Source organism: Nicotiana sylvestris, chromosome 3, assembly GCF_000393655.2.
Source record: "Nicotiana sylvestris chromosome 3, ASM39365v2, whole genome shotgun sequence".
NCBI lineage: Eukaryota > Viridiplantae > Streptophyta > Magnoliopsida > Solanales > Solanaceae > Nicotiana > Nicotiana sylvestris.
Window position 1 is genome coordinate 56056131 of NC_091059.1, and position 23553 is coordinate 56079683.

The 23553-nt window shown below is 37.6% G+C and overlaps 2 long non-coding RNA genes across 2 annotated transcripts; both read left to right on the forward strand.

Annotated features, from left to right (window-relative positions):
* Window positions 1-2041: 2041 nt before the first annotated feature.
* On the forward strand, window positions 2042-3441 carry LOC138886868 (uncharacterized). The gene is made up of 2 exons (XR_011405798.1): window positions 2042-2485; window positions 3290-3441. It is a non-coding gene; the product is annotated as an uncharacterized lncRNA (long non-coding RNA).
* Window positions 3442-14105: 10664 nt separating this feature from the next.
* On the forward strand, window positions 14106-15450 carry LOC138886869 (uncharacterized). Its single transcript, XR_011405799.1, has 2 exons — window positions 14106-14496; window positions 15299-15450. It is a non-coding gene; the product is annotated as an uncharacterized lncRNA (long non-coding RNA).
* The last annotated feature ends 8103 nt before the right edge of the window (window positions 15451-23553 follow it).

The following is a 23553-nucleotide window of genomic DNA, read 5'->3' on the forward strand; positions in this document are numbered from 1 at the left end:
CGGGCTGCACGCCGCAGCAATATAGCGCTTGGGCTATAGGAGCCCCTCCGGAGACTGCACACCCCCAGTGAGCGTAGTTGACTATTATTATTATGGATCGGGCTATGCGCCACAGCGATATACGGATCGGGCTGTACGCCACAGCGGTATATATATATGTTTCGATTTCGGTTATTGTGAGAAGTATATGAATTGAGTATTGAGGGTAAGAAATAAGTAAATGAACAGAAATGCTCGAGGAGCGAATTTATACTGGATTAATGCATGGCAAATTACCTGTTTTCACCTGGTTCAAAGAGTTTCATTCAATTTTCTTTACTACTTGCTCTTTAAATGGTTTTACTGCTTTGATATAGAACTGCTTAGTGCCTTTACGTGATTTCATACCATCAGCCATTATTTATTGTTATTACTCACTGGGTCGGAGTACTCACATTACTCCCTGTACCGTGAGTGCAGGTACAGGTGTCCTTGAGGTGTAGAGCGAGCTTTCCTGCCGTTCAGTTTTTCATCTGAGTTATCGAGGTAGCTGCATGGCGTCCGCAGACCTAATTTCTCCCTCTATCTTTCTTTACTATTCCGCATTTTAGACATATTTCTGCATTAGGCTGTTGAAACCTTGTATTAGAGGCTCAGACTTGTGACACCAGATCATTGGGCATTTGTAGAGATTTCATTATGGCCTTCCACATATTTCAATCTTTTATTTCAGACTTCTACTTATATTAAATTGGTATCTATTTCTGAAAATTGGTAATGAATTTTAATAAGAAGGGATTGTGAGTGGTAATTGGTTAGGATATTAGTTTATGTATTGGAATTTTAGTTTATAAATTGAAATTTTAGGATATGACTTGAACTTTTGTGGATATGAGTTGAACCTTTAGGATATGAATTGAACCTTTAGGATATTAGTTTATGTATTGGAATTTTAGTTTATAAATTGAAATTTTAGGATATGACTTGAACTTTTGTGGATATGAGTTGAACCTTTAGGATATGAATTGAACCTTTAGGATATGAATTGAAATTTTTGGTTTATGTATTGGAATTTTAGTTTATAAATTAAAATTTTAGGATATGAATTGAACTTTTGTGGATATGAGTTGAACCTTTAGGATATGAATTGAAATTTTTGGATTATGTATTGGAATTTTAGTTTATGAATTGAAATTTTAGGATATGACTTGAACTTTTGTGGATATGAGTTGAACCTTTAGGATATGAATTGAACCTTTAGGATATGAGTTGGACTTTTAGTTTATATATTGAAATTTTAGTTTATAAATTGAAATTTTAGGATATGAATTGAACTTTTGTGGATATGAGTAGAACCTTTAAGATATGAATTAAACCTTTAGGATATGAATTGAATTTTTTGGATTATGTATTGGAATTTTAGTTTATAAATTGAAATTTTAGGATATGACTTGAACTTTTGTGGATATGAGTTGAACCTTTAGGATATGAATTGGACTTTTAGTTTATAAATTGAAATTTTAGGATATGACTTGAACTTTTGTGGATATGAGTTAAACCTTTAGGATATTAGTTTATGTTGTGAACACCTAATTTTGCACTATTTTAACACCTCCTAAAGTTATTAGTGTTTTGTTATTTTAATTATTTTTCTCAATTTTTGTGACTTTAATTGCAAATTTCCTATCATAAAATACTTTAAAAAAATAGTTCTTTCTTCATTTGTGCATTTTAAGAATTAACTAGGTGTTCAGTTGGTGAATTAATCTAGTTAATTGATCATTAGAATAAATTATTTAATTTATTTGTTTGTGTAAAATTAGTTTAATAAGTAGGATTAAGGAAGAAATTTGGCCAAATTTGAAAGAAAAAGTGTCTAAGAGTGCAAGATAAAGGGCTGCCATTGAAAGGGTCTGAAACTACGTAGTTTTGCCTCAAAACTACGTCGTTTCACTAAATGAAACAAGATCAAATCATACCCATCCATTCCATCTTGATCCAATGGATCTCATTCACTCTTGGCTTAGGTATTTAAAGCCTCAAAAATCTGAAAATTATCCTCATTTTCACCCATAATTCTTTTCTCCTTCTTCTCTCTCCTCTCTCTCTTCACTCTCTCTACGCCGCACCAGCTCCGCCCACCACCGCCGGCCGGAAATCGCCGCTGCCGGCGGACCACCTCCAAACACTTCCAAATTCACACCATGTAATCTCCACAACTTCCCCTTTCCATATCTCCAAACAAAATCCTTCAAAAATCCCTCAAACTCCTTGAATCTTAGATCTAGGAAACTTTCCCGTCACTTTTTGGCCCAAATTCTTGAAGCTCCAATGACAACCGCCCCACAATACCTACATCAATGGATAGAACTCCCCAAGACCTAGCTATTGATGCCAATTTTACCCTGAAAATCCGGCGACCAAAATCTGACCAAATTCCGGCGACCTCCCCGAACACCCTCTTTGGGCATACCACCATTTTTTCGGCCACTTGAATTATAAAATGGTAAAAATCCTATTATTTTTTATGGCTGTTTTTTCTATTTTATTTTTATTTTTTCAGATTTTATTTTTGTCTATTATTAATTATTTTAGCATTAGTTTTTGAAGTTTGAAATGCTAAATTTTCTGTTTTTGCACTCTTTGAAGTAGTAAAATAGTTTTGTATTGATAAAAGTAAGGTAGTGAGAAATACTTAAGAGTATATGGTACTTGTTTGGTTGTTTATTTACTGCTTCAAGACTCTTTGAGTACAACACTCAAAAGTCAAATTGTTTGGTAAGAAAATGTAGACCTTTGGACAGTATTTGAATAAAAGTCTGTCTTTGAATAGTGGAGAGCAGATTTTGTTTGAAATACTTGACAAGATTTGAACCAGAGAGTCTGGCATTTTGAATTTAGGAGCAGATTTTCTAGAAAAATCTGTCAAAAAAGATTAATTTTTAATTTTTTGAAATAGTTGATTGTTTTGATATATCGGAGGACACTCCATCTTACTGAGAGAGCTTTTGATAATAGATCTACACACAAAAAAGAGAAAAAAAATCAGTATCTATAATATCCCTTAGCAGCTTTTGTGAGTTGATTCTTAAGTGAAAAACTTGCTTAAGGAAAATAGAGTAGTCTTGAAAGATTTTTCTAGAGTTACATAATTGTACTGTTTTCCTAGGGTATTTTTAGTTTATTTTCTTGGGTTTGAATCTGCCGGTTGTCGCTATCTTTTGTTGTTGTTGTTGCCCGTTTAATTGTTTTACTTTTGATTTTGGAAAGAGCTGACTCTGCTGTATTTGTTCTTCTTTCTGCTGTCCAGGTAATTTTCGGACCATGTAAACTCATAAAATCGAGTTGGAATGAAAGATAATGACGCTGGGAAATATTAGTAGCTTTATCCTTCTATTGTAATTCATTTTTATATGCTCTTGAATGTTTGATAATGTTATAACGATATGTTAGTTAATTAAATTGTGTTACAGCATCTTTAATTATTTTTATTTTTGCAAAGCATTAGATATAATTCCACTGGCATTTGGTTGTCTGAAAGGAGCATATATATTAAAATTTGAACCCTTGTAGCCATGTTTGTCCCTTTGTTGTCACCAAGCTAAGTTTTTATTATTATTATTATTATTATTGTTATTGTTATTGTTATTGTTATTATTATTATTATTATTATTATTATTATTATTATTATTATTATTATTATTATTATTATTATATTTTAGAGTCCCAATAATCTTTTTTTATCTCTTAAAAAATACTTATTTAGTAAGGTAGTTAAGTTGTAGATTAGAAAGACAATCTGTAAACTTATTTTTGTAAATAGTTGGCTACGGATTGCAAATAGCAAGATATGGCCAAATCTGTAACATAGCTTTAAAAGGCCATATCTGCAGATTTAAAGTCCAAAAGCATATGGGCTTTTGGATTTTGTCTTGGACATGAGCCCATTTGACTCCATCAACCCAATAGTGGGCTACCTCATTCAATGTCAAGATAAGCCCACATCTTCCTAGTTTTAAGCAATGTCAATTGATAATTTTCTCTCATTACTCTCATCTTTTAAATTAGTACTCATAACAATAATTTTCTCTCATTAGTTAAGTTGCAGATTATTATTCAAATCTTTTCTTTAATTTTTTTTAAAAATAAATAAAAACGGACATAAGAAAAGCATAAAAATCAAATAAACCACAGTCTATCCAAGTTTAATTCAAACCAAATGTAGTCAATAAAGAGACCGTGCTAGAACCACGGGACTCAGGGAATGCCTTACACCTTCTCCCCAATCAACAAAATTTCTTACCCGGACTTTGTTTTCGCAGACCAATAATAATAGAGTCAAACCTTCCTTTGAATAGGGATTCAAATAAAAGGTGACTTGGAACACCAGTAAAAATCAATTCCAAGTGGTGACTCTGTAAATAAAATAATCTCTACTTCAAATTTGTCACTTTAATTGGAAAAGCTCTTTAACCCACATCCATAACATTTTGCACACTTATCTCTTGGAGGGGTAAAAAGGAGGTGTAACAGCTCTGGCGACTCTGATGGGGACAACCAGAATTCGAGCTTGTACATGTTGACTTTTATTTGGCTTTATTAATTTTTTATATACTGTGATTTATTTGGGTATAGTGTGCTACTTGTTTTCTTTTTACCGCTTTGATATTTTTGAACGGTACATATAAACTGTCTTCTCACGCACCCCTCCGAGTCTTCTTGAATTAAAATTGGGCATTTGTTTGACATAGCCCTCTTTCTTTGAGATAGCCGAGGTGTTTGTCACCTGGTGAAGGATTTTAGTCACACCTATTTTAGGCAGGGAGCACCACCAATTAAGCCGGAAAGTAATGCTACCGGTACACTGACCCTCCTCGACTCGAGTTGTCCGCTCGAGTAAGCCAGTCTAGATACCTTTTCCACCAAGATTTAAACTTAGGAGAACAAACCTCATACCGGATTTTCCTAGTAGGTTCGCTCTATGTGCATCACATGCATTTGACTTAGCGAAACTCGGCACAGGGGTCGGGTCCGTATAAGACAGGTATCCTATTTGAGACCATCATGTTCACGTATGGCTACTTGATACATCATTTGGAAGGCTTACTTGAATTGACGACTGGCTTTAGAATATTAGTGTAGCAGAATTATTAAAAAAGAAAGGTACCCAGTTTTACCGAACTATGCGGGTCTGATTCTCACCGGATGTGAGATACGTAGGCAAACCTCATCGGTTCCGACCCCAATTTTCAAAAAATTCAAAAATATTTTCCCTTAGTTCCTTCTTTACAAATCTTTCCTTAGAAAATTTAAAAAAAGAAGAAGTTTTTAAACTCAAAAAAAAAAGTTTCCTTCTTTCTGAAGTCTTTTATATGGAAAATAAAATAAAAAATTAAAATCGAAAATATGGGTTTCCTTTATTTTGAAGTATTTTTCTCAAAAAATTCAAAAAAATGAATTGAATTTTTTTTTAAAGTTTCTCTTTCAAAAAAAAAAATTTAAAAATTGAAGTCCAAAAATATTTTTCTTTTCTTTAGAAGTGCTTTTGTGAATAAATAAAAAACTCAGAAATTCAAAAAATATTTTTCTTAAAAGGTCCCTCTTTCGAAAATTAAGAAACAACATCCATAATGCAAAAATATTTTTTTTCTTTTTTAGAAAAAGAGAAAACAAATGAAAATTCAAACAAAAATATTTTCCTTTTACTTTTAAAATTCTCAAAGTTCAAATCAAAAGCAAATGAATTTTTTTAGAAGTCTTTATTTCAAAAATAAAAATCAAAAAATATTTTCCTTCTTCTTTTAAAGCATTTCTTTCTAAAAATTCCAACCAAAACAAAAGAGTTAGCTTATTTACTCTATTCTCGATCTTCTTAAACTACGCAAGATCTGATTCATGCGGCGCCATGATACGTAGGCAATCCCCATCGGATTTGATCATAGCCGTAAAATAATTGAGTAAAAAAAACTAGAAAAAAAAAAGAAAAATAAAAAGAAAAATTGAGTGATAAAAAGGGGAAAGAAAAGAGTGATAAAAAATAAAAGAGTGAAGAAAAAAAAGAGTGCCAAAAAATAAAAGAGCGGCAGAAATGAAAAAAAAATTAAGAGTGGTGAAAGAGAGGCAGAAATGAAGAACAGAGGTACAAAGTGAAAAGTTCTAGTTAAGGCCGGGATGAAACATGCAACCGTTCAAGTACACGGTAGAAGCGTTTAACTGTTAGGTGCATTGCATCCCAACGTGCGATTTCCTATATGTTAAATGTCTCAAAACTAACAAAGTTATTGGGTGTGCAAATTAGCCAAGTTTTGGTGGTTGGTTTTGTTGGTAGTCTAGCTTCCCCTCTTTCACAAGATCCAAAGGCATATATGGCCTCCGCAAGAAATTTACCAATCATCGGTCCTGAGGATAGCCCGGCATCGACTATTTTGCAGCTAGAATCAGCAACTACTGAAGAGAATAAGATGTTGAGTCTCCGCATATTGGAAATGTGGGACGCCTGGTATAATGGTAGGGAACCGCCAAGTACAATCACTGGGTTCCCTGAGTTGATTCCCAGGTCCAGTGAGGTTACCAACGCCCAGTGCCCAACCCGCTCATCCCATGCGGGCACCCTCCAATGATCCTGACATGCCTTCTGTGGTTCGCCCCCAGGCACCAGCTTCAAGGGCACCGCTTCCAACGTTCATCTTTCAGGGTCCAAGGCTTCAACCAGAAATAACATATGTGACCCCGTACTCTTTCATTCAACCTCCGCAATATGACCTCTCGGGAGAGCAAGAAAAAATTGTTAAAAATCTCGAGCAAGAGGAAATGGCTCGGAAGATGAAGAGCCTGGAACAAAGCCTGAAAAACATGCAAGGTCTGACTGGTCAAAAGAGTATCTCATACTCCGACCTCTGTATGTTTTCCCATATCCACCTGCCAGCTGGCTTCAAGATGCCAAAATTTGAAAAGTACAACGGGCACGAAGACCCGATTGCTCATCTGGAACGATACTGTAACCAATTGAGGGGCGCTGGTGGAAAAGAGGAGCTGCTAATGGCCCATTTTGGGGAAAGCCTAACCGGAATCGCTTCTGAGTGGTATACGGATCAAGAAATTACCCATTGACACGTATGGGACGATATGGCCCGAGATTTTATTCGTCCGTTCTAGTATAATGTGGACATCGCTCCCAACAGAAACTCTTTGTCCAAATTGAAAAAGAAAATCACGGAAAGCTTCTGCGAATATGCTGTCAAATGGCGTGAGCAAGCTGCCTGGGCAAAGCCTCCAATGGATGAAATTGAAATGGTCACGGTCTTTCTACAGGCCCAAGAGGCGAACTACTTCCAGAACATGATGTCCACTATGGGAAAGTCGTTTGCTGAGGCTATCAAAATTGGAAAGATGGTAGAAAATGGGCTAAAAACGGCCGAATCTTGAGTCATGCTGCTTCTAAAGCCACATCACCAGATGTTCAAAATGGTTCGGAGGGTTTGATGAACAAAAATGGGAGTGAGGAGGGAGCCATGATGGTTTCAAGCTCGAGGGGGCCCGCAGGTCATTCAGCTAGTCATATGTGCCTTCTATGGTCCCACCATACTATTATCCCCTTCAAGATGATGCTTATGTCGTGGCATCGCCTCCCTATGTGGTGATGAGCGTGCAATCTTATACCCAGCCATAACATTATACACAAAATCAAGCTTCACCTCCCAGAAATTCTCATCCTTACCAAGCTCCATATAATCCTTAACCAAATAATCCCCAATACAATCCTCGCCCAAGAGAGCCTTTCAGAAAGAATTAGTTCACCCCTATTGGTGAATCGTATTCAAGCTTGTTCCAAAAGCTAATCCGGCTAGATCTATTGCAGCCAGTAGCCCCGAACCGGCCGAACCCCGAGTCCCCCTCGTACCGAGCTGATGCTAGATGTGAATACCACTCTGGAGCAGTGGGAAACAGTACAGAGGACTGTTGGACCCTCAAAAGGGCAGTTGAAGATTTGATTGAAGCTGAAAGAATTGTTTTCTAGGATGAAAAAGCTCTTGATGTGATGAACAATCTGTTGCCTGCACACAACAGCGGGCCAATAGTCGGAATGATTTGTGAAGATAAGGAATTTGATCTGGCATTGAAGGCCATTTTAGCCATTGCCGAGACAGAAGAAAAGCCAAAAAAGGGTGGCCAACCAGGAAAGTTCCCCATCAGAAGGGAGTCTTAGTAGCCAGTCTTGCTATCCTTTCTGTGTCCGAATTATTTCAGGGTGTGATCCGGATGTTTTACCTTATTGTCTTACTTTCTGATGTAAACTTTTCTATCTTCAAAAATTGGAAAAAAAATCAAAAAATCGAAAAACAAAATCAAAAATCAAAAATCAAATGAAATTAATATTTCATTGTCCAGGAATGTCTCTTTTCTTAATCTTGTCATTTTTCTTTCTTATTTTTAGTTCTGTTAAATGCAGATTTTAATAACATGACATGTTTGAGGACTTCATACCTAGATCCTGAAAGCTGTCAGACCTCGAAATAATGAATCAAGGATTAGATCGCAATGAAGATAAAGTTTAAGGAAATAAAATAAAGACTTGGAACAACTGAAGGAAAATTGATTCTCGGATTGGAAAGATTCATACATTGCAACAAGAGTACTGCCAAAAGAGTGTGTTGCACTTGGGACACATCGAAGGAAATGTCCCTGAAATAACTGTCAATGCAAATGCAGTCAAAAGGTACTATGTTGGATCCTCCATATAGTACTAATATTCTCCGGTTGGGATGACGAAGGCTTTCATTCTCGCTACCCAAACACTATTAACCCTTTGAGCCGGCTCTCATTCTTTGATTACCCTATTTCGAACCTGAAAGTATTATAGAAAAATGAAATGAAAAAAGAAAAAGAAAAAAAAAAGAAGAAGAAAAATACAAAAAAAAGGGAAGAAAAGACAAGGAAATTAAAAAAAAAAAGATGAAAAAAAGAGAGAGGAACAAGGAAAGAAAAAGAAAGAGAAAATAAAGCAAAACAGAAAAACAAAAAAAAATAAAAAACAAAGTCTCATGAACTACGTTCGACTTGATTCCGAAAGGATACGTAGGCAACCTCTCTCTGGGGTTTAGTCACACCAAAATAAAAATCCAAATTCCCCCAAAAGAGAAACTGGGGCAGATGTTGTAATGGTCTGGCGATAATCCCGCCTGAATGATTCCAAAGTTGTAATTCGATCCAAATCATTTTTACCCAAATCCTTTCAAGTCCTTCCGATCAATCGGTGAGAATGTTCAAGGATCATAGAATACGACTACTTGGATCTGATGCAATAAAAATGAGAGAAATAAAATGATAGAGTCTTATTGGTGAAAACTCACACGGGCACCATGATGCGATGGTAAGAAGAGAAATGAAAAATAAGAGAGTCTTGTTAGTGAAAACTCGTAAAGAGCACTATAACGTGAGAAGAAAAATGAGAGAGCTCAGCTTGTGAAAACTCGCAAAGGGATCGAAAAGAGGATCCTCATAGTCATCGGCACCGACAGAGTCCTGGCAAGGTTTCTCAATTTTGAGGAAAATATTGTGATGAATTTCTGAGAGTCGGACGGTTTACATAGATCAGGCATCCAGTCCAAAAGGCATGTCATGTTCATTGAAATCCGCATGTACTCCAGATAAGTCCTTTCCTTTCCCAAAAGGGACACTTCTTGTTTTAAACTCATTCTCCATTCCATTGTTTGTTTTCTTTGAATCCCTTTCGGTCTAACACTGTTCTAAAACTAAGACAAAGAAAGGATGACAAGACTGATTTATAGGGTTCTCATTTGGCGTGAGCTAATGTGCAAAAAGGCACCCAGCCTCGTACGGGCATCAAGTCGACCCCGACTAGCCATGGTGGTCGATGCTTCGAAATCAAAACTCTTGGAAAGAGAAAATTAAATAGAGCGCCTATAAAGGCAAATGAAGTTGAAAAGGTTGAGTCCCACGTGGCTAACCGTCTCGGCAAAGAGTTGAAAAAAAGCCAAGGCATCCCAAATGCTCTGAATTTGAAGTTGGGAGAAAGAAGCCAGAAAAGAAAGGCTAACGAAGGCGGAATAAAATTGGAAAAGGTTAAGTCCCACGCGACTAGCCGTTGCAGCAAAGTCTGAGGAGCCAAAAGTTCCCCAATGCTCCGAAGAAAAGAAAAGAAAAAAAATTGATGAAAAAAAAATATAAAAAAAGAAGGAAAAAAAGAAGAAAAAGTAGAAGGAAAAGGCCTACGAAGGCAAGATAAAGTTGAAAAGGTTGAGTTCCACCAACCCATCATCATGACAAAGTCTAGAAAAACTAGAGTTTCTCTAGAGTCAGAAAGGCAATCAGTATTCAGGAAGCAACCAGTTTCAGTTGAAAGGGCCGAGATCAAGTGATCAAAACAATCAATGCCACAAAACCAACCACCACTTTGAAAACTCACAAATATTTCTTTGTTTGAAGCAGGAACACAACATGCAGAATGGTGATTCTAAAAGAACGAATGTCACCAAACGTAAGCTCCTTAAAATCTCCATTTTCTTTTACTTTCGGCATACATCACTATTGTTCACACCTCCTATTATTACATAGCTTAACCTAGGTAGAACATTTTCGCCTAGGGGATCCAGCTCATTGTTCCGGGTAGAAGTACTCTTCGCTCAGTTTATTTTACGTAGCTTAACCCAGGTAGAACCTTTTTCTCCTAGGGGGATCTAGCTCATAGTTTTGGGTAGAAGTACTCTTCTCTCAGGTTGTTTTTACGTAGCTTAACCCAGGTAGAACCTTTTTCTCCTAGGGGGATCCAGCTCATAGTTTTGGGTAGAAGTACTCTTCGCTCAGGGTTTTTTTACGTAGCTTAACCCAGGTAGAACCTTTTCGCCTAGGGGGATCCAGCTCATAGTTCCGGGTAGAAGTACTCTTCGCTCAGGTTATTTTTACATAGCTTAACCCAGGTAGAACCTTTTTCTCCTAGGGGGATCCAGCTCATAGTTCCGGGTAGAAGTACTCTTCGCTCAGGTTGTTTTTACGCAGCTTAACCCAGGTAGAACCTTTTCGCCTAGGGGGATTCAGCTTATAGTTTCGGGTAGAAGTACTCTTCGCTCAAGTTGTATGTACGTAGCTTAACCCAGGCAGAACATTTTCGCCTAGAGGGATCCAACTCATATTTCCAGGTAGAAGTACTCTTCGCTCAGGTTGATTTACATTAGCTTAACCCAGGTAGAACATTTTCGCCTAGGGGGATCCAGCTCATTATTCCGGGTAGAAGTACTCTTCGATCAGGTTGTTTTTACGCAGCTTAACCCGGGTAGAACCTTTTTGCCTAGGGGGATCCAACTCATAGTTCCGGGTAGAAGTACTCTTCGCTCAGGTTGTTTTTACGTAGCTTAACCTAGGTAGAACCTTTTTGCCTAGAGGGATCCAGCTCATATTTCTGGGTAGAAGTACTATTCGCTCAGGTTGTTTTACATTAGCTTAACCCAGGTAGAACCTTTTCGCCTAGGGGGATCCAGCTCATAGTTCTGGGTAGAAGTACTCTTTGCTCAGGTTGTTTTTACGTAGCTTAACCCAGGTAGAACCTTTTCACCTAAGGGGATCTAGCTCATATTTCCGGGTAGAAGTACTCTCCACTCAGGTTGTTTTACGTAGCTTAACCCAGGTAGAACTGTTTCTCCTAGGGGGATCCAGCTCATAGTTTCCGGGTAGAAGTACTCTTTGCTCAGGGTGTTTTACGTAGCTTAACCCAGGTAGAACCGTTTCACCTAGGGGTATCCAGCTCATAATTTCCAGGTAGAAGTACTCTTCGCTCAGTTTGTTTTATGCAGCTTAACTCAGGTAGAACTGTTTTGCCTAGGGGGATCCAGCTCATATTTCCGGGTAGAAGTACTCTTCGCTCAGGGTGTTTTCCGCAGCTTAACTCGGGTAGAATCCTTTTGCCTAGGGGGATCCAGCTCATCATTTCGGGTAGAACTACTCTTCGCTCAGGTTGTTTTGCGCTGCTTAACTCAGGTAGAACCATTTCACCTAGGGGGATCCAACTTATAGTTCCGGGTAGAAGTACTCTTCGTTCAGGGTGTTTTACGGAGCTTAACTCAGGTAGAACCGTTTTCACCTAGGGGGATCCAGCTCATAGTTTCGGGTAGAAGCACTCTTCGCTCAGGTTGTTTTACACAGCTTAACCCAGGTAGAACCTTTTCACCTAGGGAGATTCAGATCATATTCCGGGTAGAAGTACTCTTCGCTCAGGGTGTTTTACGTAGCTTAACCCAGGTAGAACCGTTTTGCCTAGGGGGATCCAGCTCATAGTTTCCGGGTAGAAGTACTCTTTGCTCAGGGTGTTTTACATAGCTTAACCCAGGTAGAACCGTTTCGCCTAGGGGGATCCAGCTCATAGTTTTCAGGTAGAAGTACTCTTCGCTCAGGATGTTTTACGTAGCTTAACTCAGGTAGAACTATTTCGCCTAGGGGGATCCAACTCCTAGTTTCCGGGTAGAAGTACTCTTCGCTTAGGGTGTTTTACGTAGCTTAACCCAAGTAGAACCGTTTCGCCTAGGGGGATCCAGTTCGTAGTTCCGGGTAGAAGTAATCTTCGCTCGCGGTGTTTTATGTAGCTTAACCCAGGTAGAACCGTTTCGCCATTGGGGATCCAGTTCGTAGTTCCGGGTAGAAGTAATCCTCGCTCAGGTTGTTTAATACAGTTTAACTCAGATCGAACCTTTTTTCACCTAAAAGGATTCAACACTTTATCAATAATACATGGTGCTAACACCCGATTCTATTTCCTTCTAGTAAGAGAAGGTACCAGCCCCTAATTACATTTCCTTTCAGTAGTACGGGATACCGATCCCTGGTTACACAATCATTCGTTACCAAATTTTACCTCTTTTAGCTAGTTTATATTACTATTTTTGTCTGCCTTTTCAATAAATTAGATAATTTACAGATTTCTCTAATAACTCACAAAATTTTTCTAGTGCCAGACTAGGGCAGAATTTTTTTTTTCGTTTTTGTTTGTCTTTGATGGTTTTGCAGGCTCGGCCGTATAGCACAAATGAAGATTAAAGCTTGCAGTTTCAGTTTCTCATCAGAAGGAAGAAGTTTTTCGATCACAGGATAGTTGGAGTTAACTTTGACAATGTGTCAGTAAACCAGCTTCTCAAGATTCATCTTCTCAATTTCAGATCAGGAAAGCAAGCAACTGAAATTGAGTCATAATCGTTTCTTCAAAGAGTATCAAAATCCAATCTAAGGTCAACGCAAGCGAGCAGGTCAAGAATCAAGATTTGACTCCAGAAGATGCATAGATAGGAATTTTGTACTCTTAGTTTGCAGACATATATAGTACTGTTCTATTTTTCTTTTTTGATGTAAGAAGCGAGTAACAACAATAGCAACAACGACAGCAACAATAGTCTTAACTCTAGTGTCCGGTAGTCCCAGCTACCAAATTTTTCAAGAATTACACTGACCTGATTCTTTTATAGCCAAGGATATGTAGGCAGCCTCGGAAGCAAGGTTCGGTCACCTTTTTTTCAAAAAAAAAATGCTTCCATTGGAGTGACATGTGAGCAAAAATTAGCTATGGCATTCACTTTTCTTTGCACGAAAACTCTTCATGTTCTCGAGCAAAGAGGGGCAGCTGTGAACACCTAATTTTTGCACTATTTTAACACCTCATAAAGTTATTAGTGTTTTGTTATTTTAATTATTTTTCTCAATTTTTGTGACTTTAATTGCATATTTCCTATCATAAAATACTAAAAAAAATAGTTCTTTCTTCATTTTTGCATTTTAAGAATTAACTAGCTGTTCATTTGGTGAATTAATCTAGTTAATTGATCATTAGAATAAATTATTTAATTAATTTATTTGTGTAAAATTAGTTTAATAAGTAGGATTAAGGAAGAAATTTGGCCAAATTTAAAAGAAAAAGTGTCCAAGAGTGCAAGATAAAGGGCTGCCATTGAAAGGGTCTGAAACTACGTAGTTTTGCCTAAAAACTACATCGTTTCACTAAATGAAACAAGATCAAATCATACCCATCCATTCCATCTTGATCCAATGGATCTCATTTTCTCTTGGCTTAGGTATTTAAAGCCTCAAGTATCTGAAAATTGTCCTCATTTTCATCCATAATTCTTTTCTCCTTCTTCTCTCTTCTCTCTCTCTTCACTCTCTCTACGCCGCCCCAGCTCCGCCCACTGCCGCCGGCGGACCAGCTCCAAACACCTCCAAATTCACACCATGTAATCTCCACAACTTCCCCTTTCCATATCTCCAAACAAAATCCTTCAAAAATCCCTCAAACTCCTTGAATCTTAGATCTAGGAAACTTTCCCGTCACTTTTTGGCCCAAATTCTTGAAGCTCCAATGACAACCGCCCCACAATACCTACATCAATGGATAGAACTCCCCAAGACCTAGCTATTGATGCCAATTTTACCCTGAAAATCCGGCGACCAAATTCCGGCGACCTCCCCAAACACCCTCTTTGGGCGTACCACCATTTTTTCGGCCACTTGAATTATAAAATAGTAAAAATCCGATTCTTTTTTTGGCTGTTTTTTCTATTTTATTTTTATTTTTTCAGATTTATTTTTGTCTATTATTAATTATTTTAGCATTAGTTTTTAAAGTTTGAAATGTTAAATTTTCTATTTTTGCACTCTTTGAAGTAGTAAAATAGTTTTGTATTGATAAAAGTAAGGTAGTGAGAAATACTTAAGAGTATATGGTACTTGTTTGGTTGTTTATTTACTGCTTCAAGACTCTTTGAGTACAACACTCAAAAGTCAAATTGTTTGGTAAGAAAATGTAGACCTTTGGACAGTGTTTGAATAAAATTCTGTCTTTGAATAGTGGAGAGCAGATTTTGTTTGAAATACTTGACAAGATTTGAACCAGAGAGTCTGGCATTTTGAATTTAGGAGCAGATTTTCTAGAAAAATCTGTCAAAAAAGATTAATTTTTAATTTTTTGAAATAGTTGATTGTTTTGATATATCGGAGGACACTCCATCTTACTGAGAGAGCTTTTGATAATAGATCTACACACAAAAAAGAGAAAAAAAATCAGTATCTATAATATCCCTTAGCAGCTTTTGTGAGTTGATTCTTAAGTGAAAAACTTGCTTAAGGAAAATAGAGTAGTCTTGAAAGATTTTTCTAGAGTTACATAATTGTACTGTTTTCCTAGGGTATTTTTTGTTTATTTTCTTGGGTTTGAATCTGCCGGTTGTCGCTATCTTTTGTTGTTGTTGTTGCCCGTTTAATTGTTTTACTTTTGATTTTGGAAAGAGCTGACTCTGCTGTATTTGTTCTTCTTTCTGCTGTCCAGGTAATTTTCGGACCATGTAAACTCATAAAATCGAGTTGGAATGAAAGATAATGACGCTGGGAAATATTAGTAGTTTTATCCTTCTATTGTAATTCATTTTTATATGCTCTTGAATGTTTGATAATGTTATAACGATATGTTAGTTAATTAAATTGTGTTACACATCTTTAATTATTTTTATTTTTGCAAAGCATTAGATATAATTCCACTGGCATTTGGTTGTCTGAAAGGAGCATATATATTAAAATTTGAACCCTTGTAGCCATGTTTGTCCCTTTGTTGTCACCAAGCTAAGTTTTTATTATTATTATTATTATTATTATTATTATTGTTATTGTTATTGTTATTATTATTATTATTATTATTATTATTATTATTATTATTATTATTATTATTTCATTTTAGAGTCCCAATAATCTTTTTTTTTATCTCTTAAAAAATACTTATTTAGTAAGGTAGTTAAGTTGTAGATTAGAAAGACAATCTGTGAACTTATTTTTGTAAATAGTTGGCTACGGATTGCAAATAGCAAGATATGGCCAAATCTGTAACATAGCTTTAAAAGGCCATATCTGCAGATTTAAAGTCCAAAAGCATATGGGCTTTTGGATTTTGTCTTGGACATGAGCCCATTTGACTCCATCAACCCAATAGTGGGCTACCTCATTCAATGTCAAGATAAGCCCACATCTTCCTAGTTTTAAGCAATGTCAATTGATAATTTTCTCTCATTACTCTCATCTTTTAAATTAGTACTCATAACAATAATTTTCTCTCATTAGTTAAGTTGCAGATTATTATTCAAATCTTTTCTTTATTTTTTTTTAAAAATAAATAAAAACGGACATAAGAAAAGCATAAAAATCAAATAAACCACAGTCTATCCAAGTTTAATTCAAACCAAATGTAGTCAATAAAGAGACCGTGCTAGAACCACGGGACTCAGGGAATGTCTTACACCTTCTCCCCAATCAACAAAATTTCTTACCCGGACTTTGTTTTCGCAGACCAATAATAATAGAGTCAAACCTTCCTTTGAATAGGGATTCAAATAAAAGGTGACTTGGAACACCAGTAAAAATCAATTCCAAGTGGTGACTCTGTAAATAAAATAATCTCTACTTCAAATTTGTCACTTTAATTGGAAAAGCTCTTTAACCCACATCCATAACATTTTGCACACTTATCTCTTGGAGGGGTAAAAAGGAGGTGTAACAGCTCTGGCGACTCTGATGGGGACAACCGGAATTCGAGCTTGTACATGTTGACTTTTATTTGGCTTTATTAATTTTTTATATACTGTGATTTATTTGGGTATAGTGTGCTACTTGTTTACCGCTTTGATATTTTTGAACGGTACATATAAACTGTCTTCTCACGCACCCTCTCCGAGTCTTCTTGAATTAAAATTGGGCATTTGTTTGACATAGCCCTCTTTCTTTGAGATAGCCGAGGTGTTTGTCACCTGGTGAAGGATTTTAGTCACACCTATTTTAGGCGAGGAGCACCACCAATTAAGCCGGAAAGTAATGCTACCGGTACACTGACCCTCCTCGACTCGAGTTGTCCGCTCGAGTAAGCCAGTCTAGATACCTTTTCCACCAAGATTGAAACTTAGGAGAACAAACCTCATACCGGATTTTCCTAGTAGGTTCGCTCTATGTGCATCACATGCATTTGACTTAGCGAAACTCGGCACAGGGGTCGGGTCCGTATAAGACAGGTATCCTATTTGAGACCATCATGTTCACGTATGGCTACTTGATACATCATTTGGAAGGCTTACTTGAATTGACGACTGGCTTTAGAATATTAGTGTAGCAGAATTATTAAAAAAGAAAGGTACCCAGTTTTACCGAACTACGCGGGTCTGATTCTCACCGGATGTGAGATACGTAGGCAAACCTCATCGGTTCCGACCCCAATTTTCAAAAAATTCAAAAATATTTTCCCTTAGTTCCTTCTTTAGAAATCTTTCCTTAGAAAATTTAAAAAAAGAAGAAGTTTTTAAACTCAAAAAAAAAAGTTTCCTTCTTTCTGAAGTCTTTTATATGGAAAATAAAATAAAAAATTAAAATCCAAAATATGAGTTTCCTTTATTTTGAAGTATTTTTCTCAAAAAATTCAAAAAAATGAATTGAATTTTTTTTTAAAGTTTCTCTTTCAAAAAAAAAAATTTAAAAATTGAAGTCCAAAAATATTTTTCTTTTCTTTAGAAGTGCTTTTGTGAATAAATAAAAAACTCAGAAATTCAAAAAATATTTTTCTTAAAAGGTCCCTCTTTCGAAAATTAAGAAACAACATCCAGAATGCAAAAATATTTTCTTTCTTTTTTAGAAAAAGAGAAAACAAATGAAAATTCAAACAAAAATATTTTCCTTTTACTTTTAAAATTCTCAAAGTTCAAATCAAAAGCAAATGAATTTTTTTAGAAGTCTTTATTTCAAAAATAAAAATCAAAAAATATTTTCCTTCTTCTTTTAAAGCATTTCTTTCTAAAAATTCCAACCAAAACAAAAGAGTTAGCTTATTTACTCTATTCTCGATCTTCTTAAACTACGCAAGATCTGATTCATGCGGCGCCATGATATGTAGGCAATCCCCATCGGATTTGATCATAGCCGTAAAATAATTGAGTAAAAAAAACTGGAAAAAAAAAGAAAAAGAAAAAGAAAAATTGAGTGATAAAAAGGGGAAAGAAAAGAGTGATAAAAAATAAAAGAGTGAAGAAAAAAAAGAGTGCCAAAAAATAAAAGAGCGGTAGAAATGAAAAAAAAATTAAGAGTGGTGAAAGAGAGGCAGAAATGAAGAACAGAGGTACAGAGTGAAAAGTTCTAGTTAAGGCCGGGATGAAACATGCAACCGTTCAAGCACACGGTAGAAGCGTTTAACTGTTAGGTGCATTGCATCCCAACGTGCGATTTCCTATATGTTAAATGTCTCAAAACTAACAAAGTTATTGGGTGTGCAAATTAGCCAAGTTTTGGTGGTTGGTTTTGTTGGTAGTCTAGCTTCCCCTCTTTCACAAGATCCAAAGGCATATATGGCCTCCGCAAGCAATTTACCAATCATCGGTCCTGAGGATAGCCCGGCATCGACTATTTTGCAGCTAGAATCAGCAACTACTGAAGAGAATAAGATGTTGAGTCTCCGCATATTGGAAATGTGAGACGCCTGGTCTAATGGTAGGGAACCGCCAAGTACAATCACTGGGTTCCCTGAGTTGATTCCCAGGTCCAGTGAGGTTACCAACGCCCAGTGCCCAACCCGCTCATCCCATGCGGGCACCCTCCAATGATCCTTACATGCCTTCTGTGGTTCGCCCCCAGGCACCAGCTTCAAGGGCACCGCTTCCAACGTTCATCTTTCAGGGTCCAAGGCTTCAACCAGAAATAACATATGTGACCCCGTACTCTTTCATTCAACCTCCTCAATATGACCTCTCGGGGGAGCAAGAAAAGATTGTTAAAAATCTCGAGCAAGAGGAAATGGCTCGGAAGATGAAGAGCCTGGAACAAAGCCTGAAAAACATGCAAGGTCTGACTGGTCAAAAGAGTATCTCATACTCCGACCTCTGTATGTTTTCCCATATCCACCTGCCAGCTGGCTTCAAGATGCCAAAATTTGAAAAGTACAACGGGCACGAAGACCCGATTGCTCATCTGAAACGATACTGTAACCAATTGAGGGGCGCTGGTGGAAAAGAGGAGCTGCTAATGGCCCATTTTGGGGAAAGCCTAACCGGAATCGCTTCTGAGTGGTATACGGATCAAGAAATTACCCATTGACACGTATGGGACGATATGGCCCGAGATTTTATTCGTCCGTTCTAGTATAATGTGGACATCGCTCCCAACAGAAACTCTTTGTCCAAATTGAAAAAGAAAATCACGGAAAGCTTCTGCGAATATGCTGTCAAATGGCGTGAGCAAGCTGCCAGGGCAAAGCCTCCAATGGATGAAATTGAAATGGTCACGGTCTTTCTACAAGCCCAAGAGGCGAACTACTTCTAGAACATGATGTCCACTATGGGAAAGTCGTTTGCTGAGGCTATCAAAATTGGGAAGATGGTAGAAAATGGGCTAAAAACGGCCGAATCTTGAGTCATGCTGCTTCTAAAGCCACATCACCAGATGTTCAAAATGGTTCGGAGGGTTTGATGAACAAAAATGGGAGTGAGGAGGGAGCCATGATGGTTTCAAGCTCGAGGGGGGCCCGCAGGTCATTCAGCTAGTCATATGTGCCTTCTATGGTCCCACCACACTATTATCCCCTTCAAGATGATGCTTATGTCGTGGCATCGCCTCCCTATGTGGTGATGAGCGTGCAATCTTATACCCAGCCATAACATTATACACAAAATCGAGCTTCACCTCCCAGAAATTCTCATCCTTACCAAGCTCCATATAATCCTTAACCAAATAATCCCCAATACAATCCTCGCCCAAGAGAGCCTTTCAGAAAGAATTAGTTCACCCCTATTGGTGAATCGTATTCAAGCTTGTTCCAAAAGCTAATCCGGCTAGATCTATTGCAGCCAGTAGCCCCGAACCGGCCGAACCCCGAGTCCCCCTCGTACCGAGCTGATGCTAGATGTGAATACCACTCTGGAGCAGTGGGAAACAGTACAGAGGACTGTTGGACCCTCAAAAGGGCAGTTGAAGATTTGATTGAAGCTGAAAGAATTGTTTTCTAGGATGAAAAAGCTCTTGATGTGATGAACAATCTGTTGCCTGCACACAACAACGGGCCAATAGTCGGAATGATTTGTGAAGATAAGGAATTTGATCTGGCATTGAAGGCCATTTTAGCCATTGCCGAGACAGAAGAAAAGCCAAAAAAGGGTGGCCAAGCAGGAAAGTTCCCCATCAGAAGGGAGTCTTAGTAGCCAGTCTTGATATCCTTTCTGTGTCCGAATTATTTCAGGGTGTGATCCGGATGTTTTACCTTATTGTCTTACTTTCTGATGTAAACTTTTCTATCTTCAAAAATTGGAAAAAAAATCAAAAAATCGAAAAACAAAATCAAAAATCAAAAATCAAATGAAATTAATATTTCATTGTCCAGGAATGTCTCTTTTCTTAATCTTGTCATTTTTCTTTCTTATTTTTAGTTCTGTTAAATGCAGATTTTAATAACATGACATGTTTGAGGACTTCATACCTAGATCCTGAAAGCTGTCAGACCTCGAAATAATGAATCAAGGATTAGATCGCAATGAAGATAAAGTTTAAGGAAATAAAATAAAGACTTGGAACAACTGAAGGAAAATTGATTCTCGGATTGGAAAGATTCATACATTGCAACAAGAGTACTGCCAAAAGAGTGTGTTGCACTTGGGACACATCGAAGGAAATGTCCCTGAAATAACTGTCAATGCAAATGCAGTCAAAAGGTACTATGTTGGATCCTCCATATAGTACTAATATTCTCCGGTTGGGATGACGAAGGCTTTCATTCTCGCTACCCAAACACTATTAACCCTTTGAGCCGGCTCTCATTCTTTGATTACCCTATTTCGAACCTGAAAGTATTATAGAAAAATGAAATGAAAAAAGAAAAAGAAAAAAAAAAGAAGAAGAAAAATACAAAAAAAAGGGAAGAAAAGACAAGGAAATTAAAAAAAAAAAGATGAAAAAAAGAGAGAGGAACAAGGAAAGAAAAAGAAAGAGAAAATAAAGCAAAACAGAAAAACAAAAAAAAATAAAAAACAAAGTCTCATGAACTACGTTCGACTTGATTCCGAAAGGATACGTAGGCAACCTCTCTCTGGGGTTTAGTCACACCAAAATAAAAATCCAAATTCCCCCAAAAGAGAAACTGGGGCAGATGTTGTAATGGTCTGGCGATAATCCCGCCTGAATGATTCCAAAGTTGTAATTCGATCCAAATCATTTTTACCCAAATCCTTTCAAGTCCTTCCGATCAATCGGTGAGAATGTTCAAGGATCATAGAATACGACTACTTGGATCTGATGCAATAAAAATGAGAGAAATAAAATGATAGAGTCTTATTGGTGAAAACTCACACGGGCACCATGATGCGATGGTAAGAAGAGAAATGAAAAATAAGAGAGTCTTGTTAGTGAAAACTCGTAAAGAGCACTATAACGTGAGAAGAAAAATGAGAGAGCTCAGCTTGTGAAAACTCGCAAAGGGATCGAAAAGAGGATCCTCATAGTCATCGGCACCGACAGAATCCTGGCAAGGTTTCTCAATTTTGAGGAAAATATTGTGATGAATTTCTGAGAGTCGGACGGTTTACATAGATCAGGCATCCAGTCCAAAAGGCATGTCATGTTTATTGAAATCTGCATGTACTCCAGATAAGTCCTTTCCTTTCCCAAAAAGGGACACTTCTTGTTTTAAACTCATTCTCCATTCCATTGTTTGTTTTCTTTGAATCCCTTTCGGTCTAACACTGTTCTAAAACTAAGACAAAGAAAGGATGGCAAGACTGATTTATAGGGTTCTCATTTGGCGTGAGCTAATGTGCAAAAAGGCACCCAGCCTCGTACGGGCATCAAGTCGACCCCGACTAGCCATGGTGGTCGATGCTTCGAAATCAAAACTCTTGGAAAGAGAAAATTAAATAGAGCGCCTATAAAGGCAAATGAAGTTGAAAAGGTTGAGTCCCACGTGGCTAACCGTCTCGGCAAAGAGTTGAAAAAAAATCCAAGGCATCCCAAATGCTCTGAATTTGAAGTTGGGAGAAAGAAGCCAGAAAAGAAAGGCTAACGAAGGCGGAATAAAATTGGAAAAGGTTAAGTCCCACGCGACTAGCCGTTGCAGCAAAGTCTGAGGAGCCAAAAGTTCCCCAATGCTCCGAAGAAAAGAAAAGAAAAAAAATTGATGAAAAAAAAATATAAAAAAAGAAGGAAAAAAAGAAGAAAAAGTAGAAGGAAAAGGCCTACGAAGGCAAGATAAAGTCGAAAAGGTTGAGTTCCACCAACCCATCATCATGACAAAGTCTAGAAAAACTAGAGTTTCTCCAGAGTCAGAAAGGCAATCAGTATTCAGGAAGCAACCAGTTTCAGTTGAAAGGGCCGAGATCAAGTGATCAAAACAATCAATGCCACAAAACCAACCACCACTTTGAAAACTCACAAATATTTCTTTGTTTGAAGCAGGAACACAACATGCAGAATGGTGATTCTAAAAGAACGAATGTCACCAAACGTAAGCTCCTTAAAATCTCCATTTTCTTTTACTTTCGGCATACATCACTATTGTTCACACCTCCTATTTTTACATAGCTTAACCCAGGCAGAACATTTTCGCCTAGGGGATCCAGCTCATTGTTCCGGGTAGAAGTACTCTTCGCTCAGTTTATTTTACGTAGCTTAACCCAGGTAGAACCTTTTTCTCCTAGGGGGATCTAGCTCATAGTTTTGGGTAGAAGTACTCTTCTCTCAGGTTGTTTTTACGTAGCTTAACCCAGGTAGAACCTTTTTCTCCTAGGGGGATCCAGCTCATAGTTTTGGGTAGAAGTACTCTTCGCTCAGGTTTTTTTTACGCAGCTTAACCCAGGTAGAACCTTTTCGCCTTGGGGGATCCAGCTCATAGTTCCGGGTAGAAGTACTCTTCGCTCAGGTTATTTTTACATAGCTTAACCCAGGTAGAACCTTTTTCTCCTAGGGGGATCCAGCTCATAGTTTCGGGTAGAAGTACTCTTTGCTCAGGTTGTTTTTACGCAGCTTAACCCAGGTAGAACCTTTTCGCCTAGGGGGATTCAGCTCATAGTTTCGGGTAGAAGTACTCTTCGCTCAAGTTGTATGTACGTAGCTTAACCCAGGCAGAACATTTTCGCCTAGAGGGATCCAACTCATATTTCCAGGTAGAAGTACTCTTCGCTCAGGTTGATTTACATTAGCTTAACCCAGGTAGAACCTTTTCGCCTAGGGGGATCCAGCTCATTATTCCGGGTAGAAGTACTCTTCGATCAGTTTGTTTTTACGCAGCTTAACCCAGGTAGAACCTTTTTGCCTAGGGGGATCCAACTCATAGTACCGGGTAGAAGTACTCTTTGCTCAGGTTGTTTGTACGTAGCTTAACCTAGGTAGAACCTTTTTGCCTAGAGGGATCCAGCTCATATTTCTGGGTAGAAGTACTATTCGCTCAGGTTGTTTTACATTAGCTTAACCCAGGTAGAACCTTTTCGCCTAGGGGGATCCAGCTCATAGTTCTGGGTAGAAGTACTCTTTGCTCAGGTTGTTTTTACATAGCTTAACCCAGGTAGAACCTTTTCACCTAAG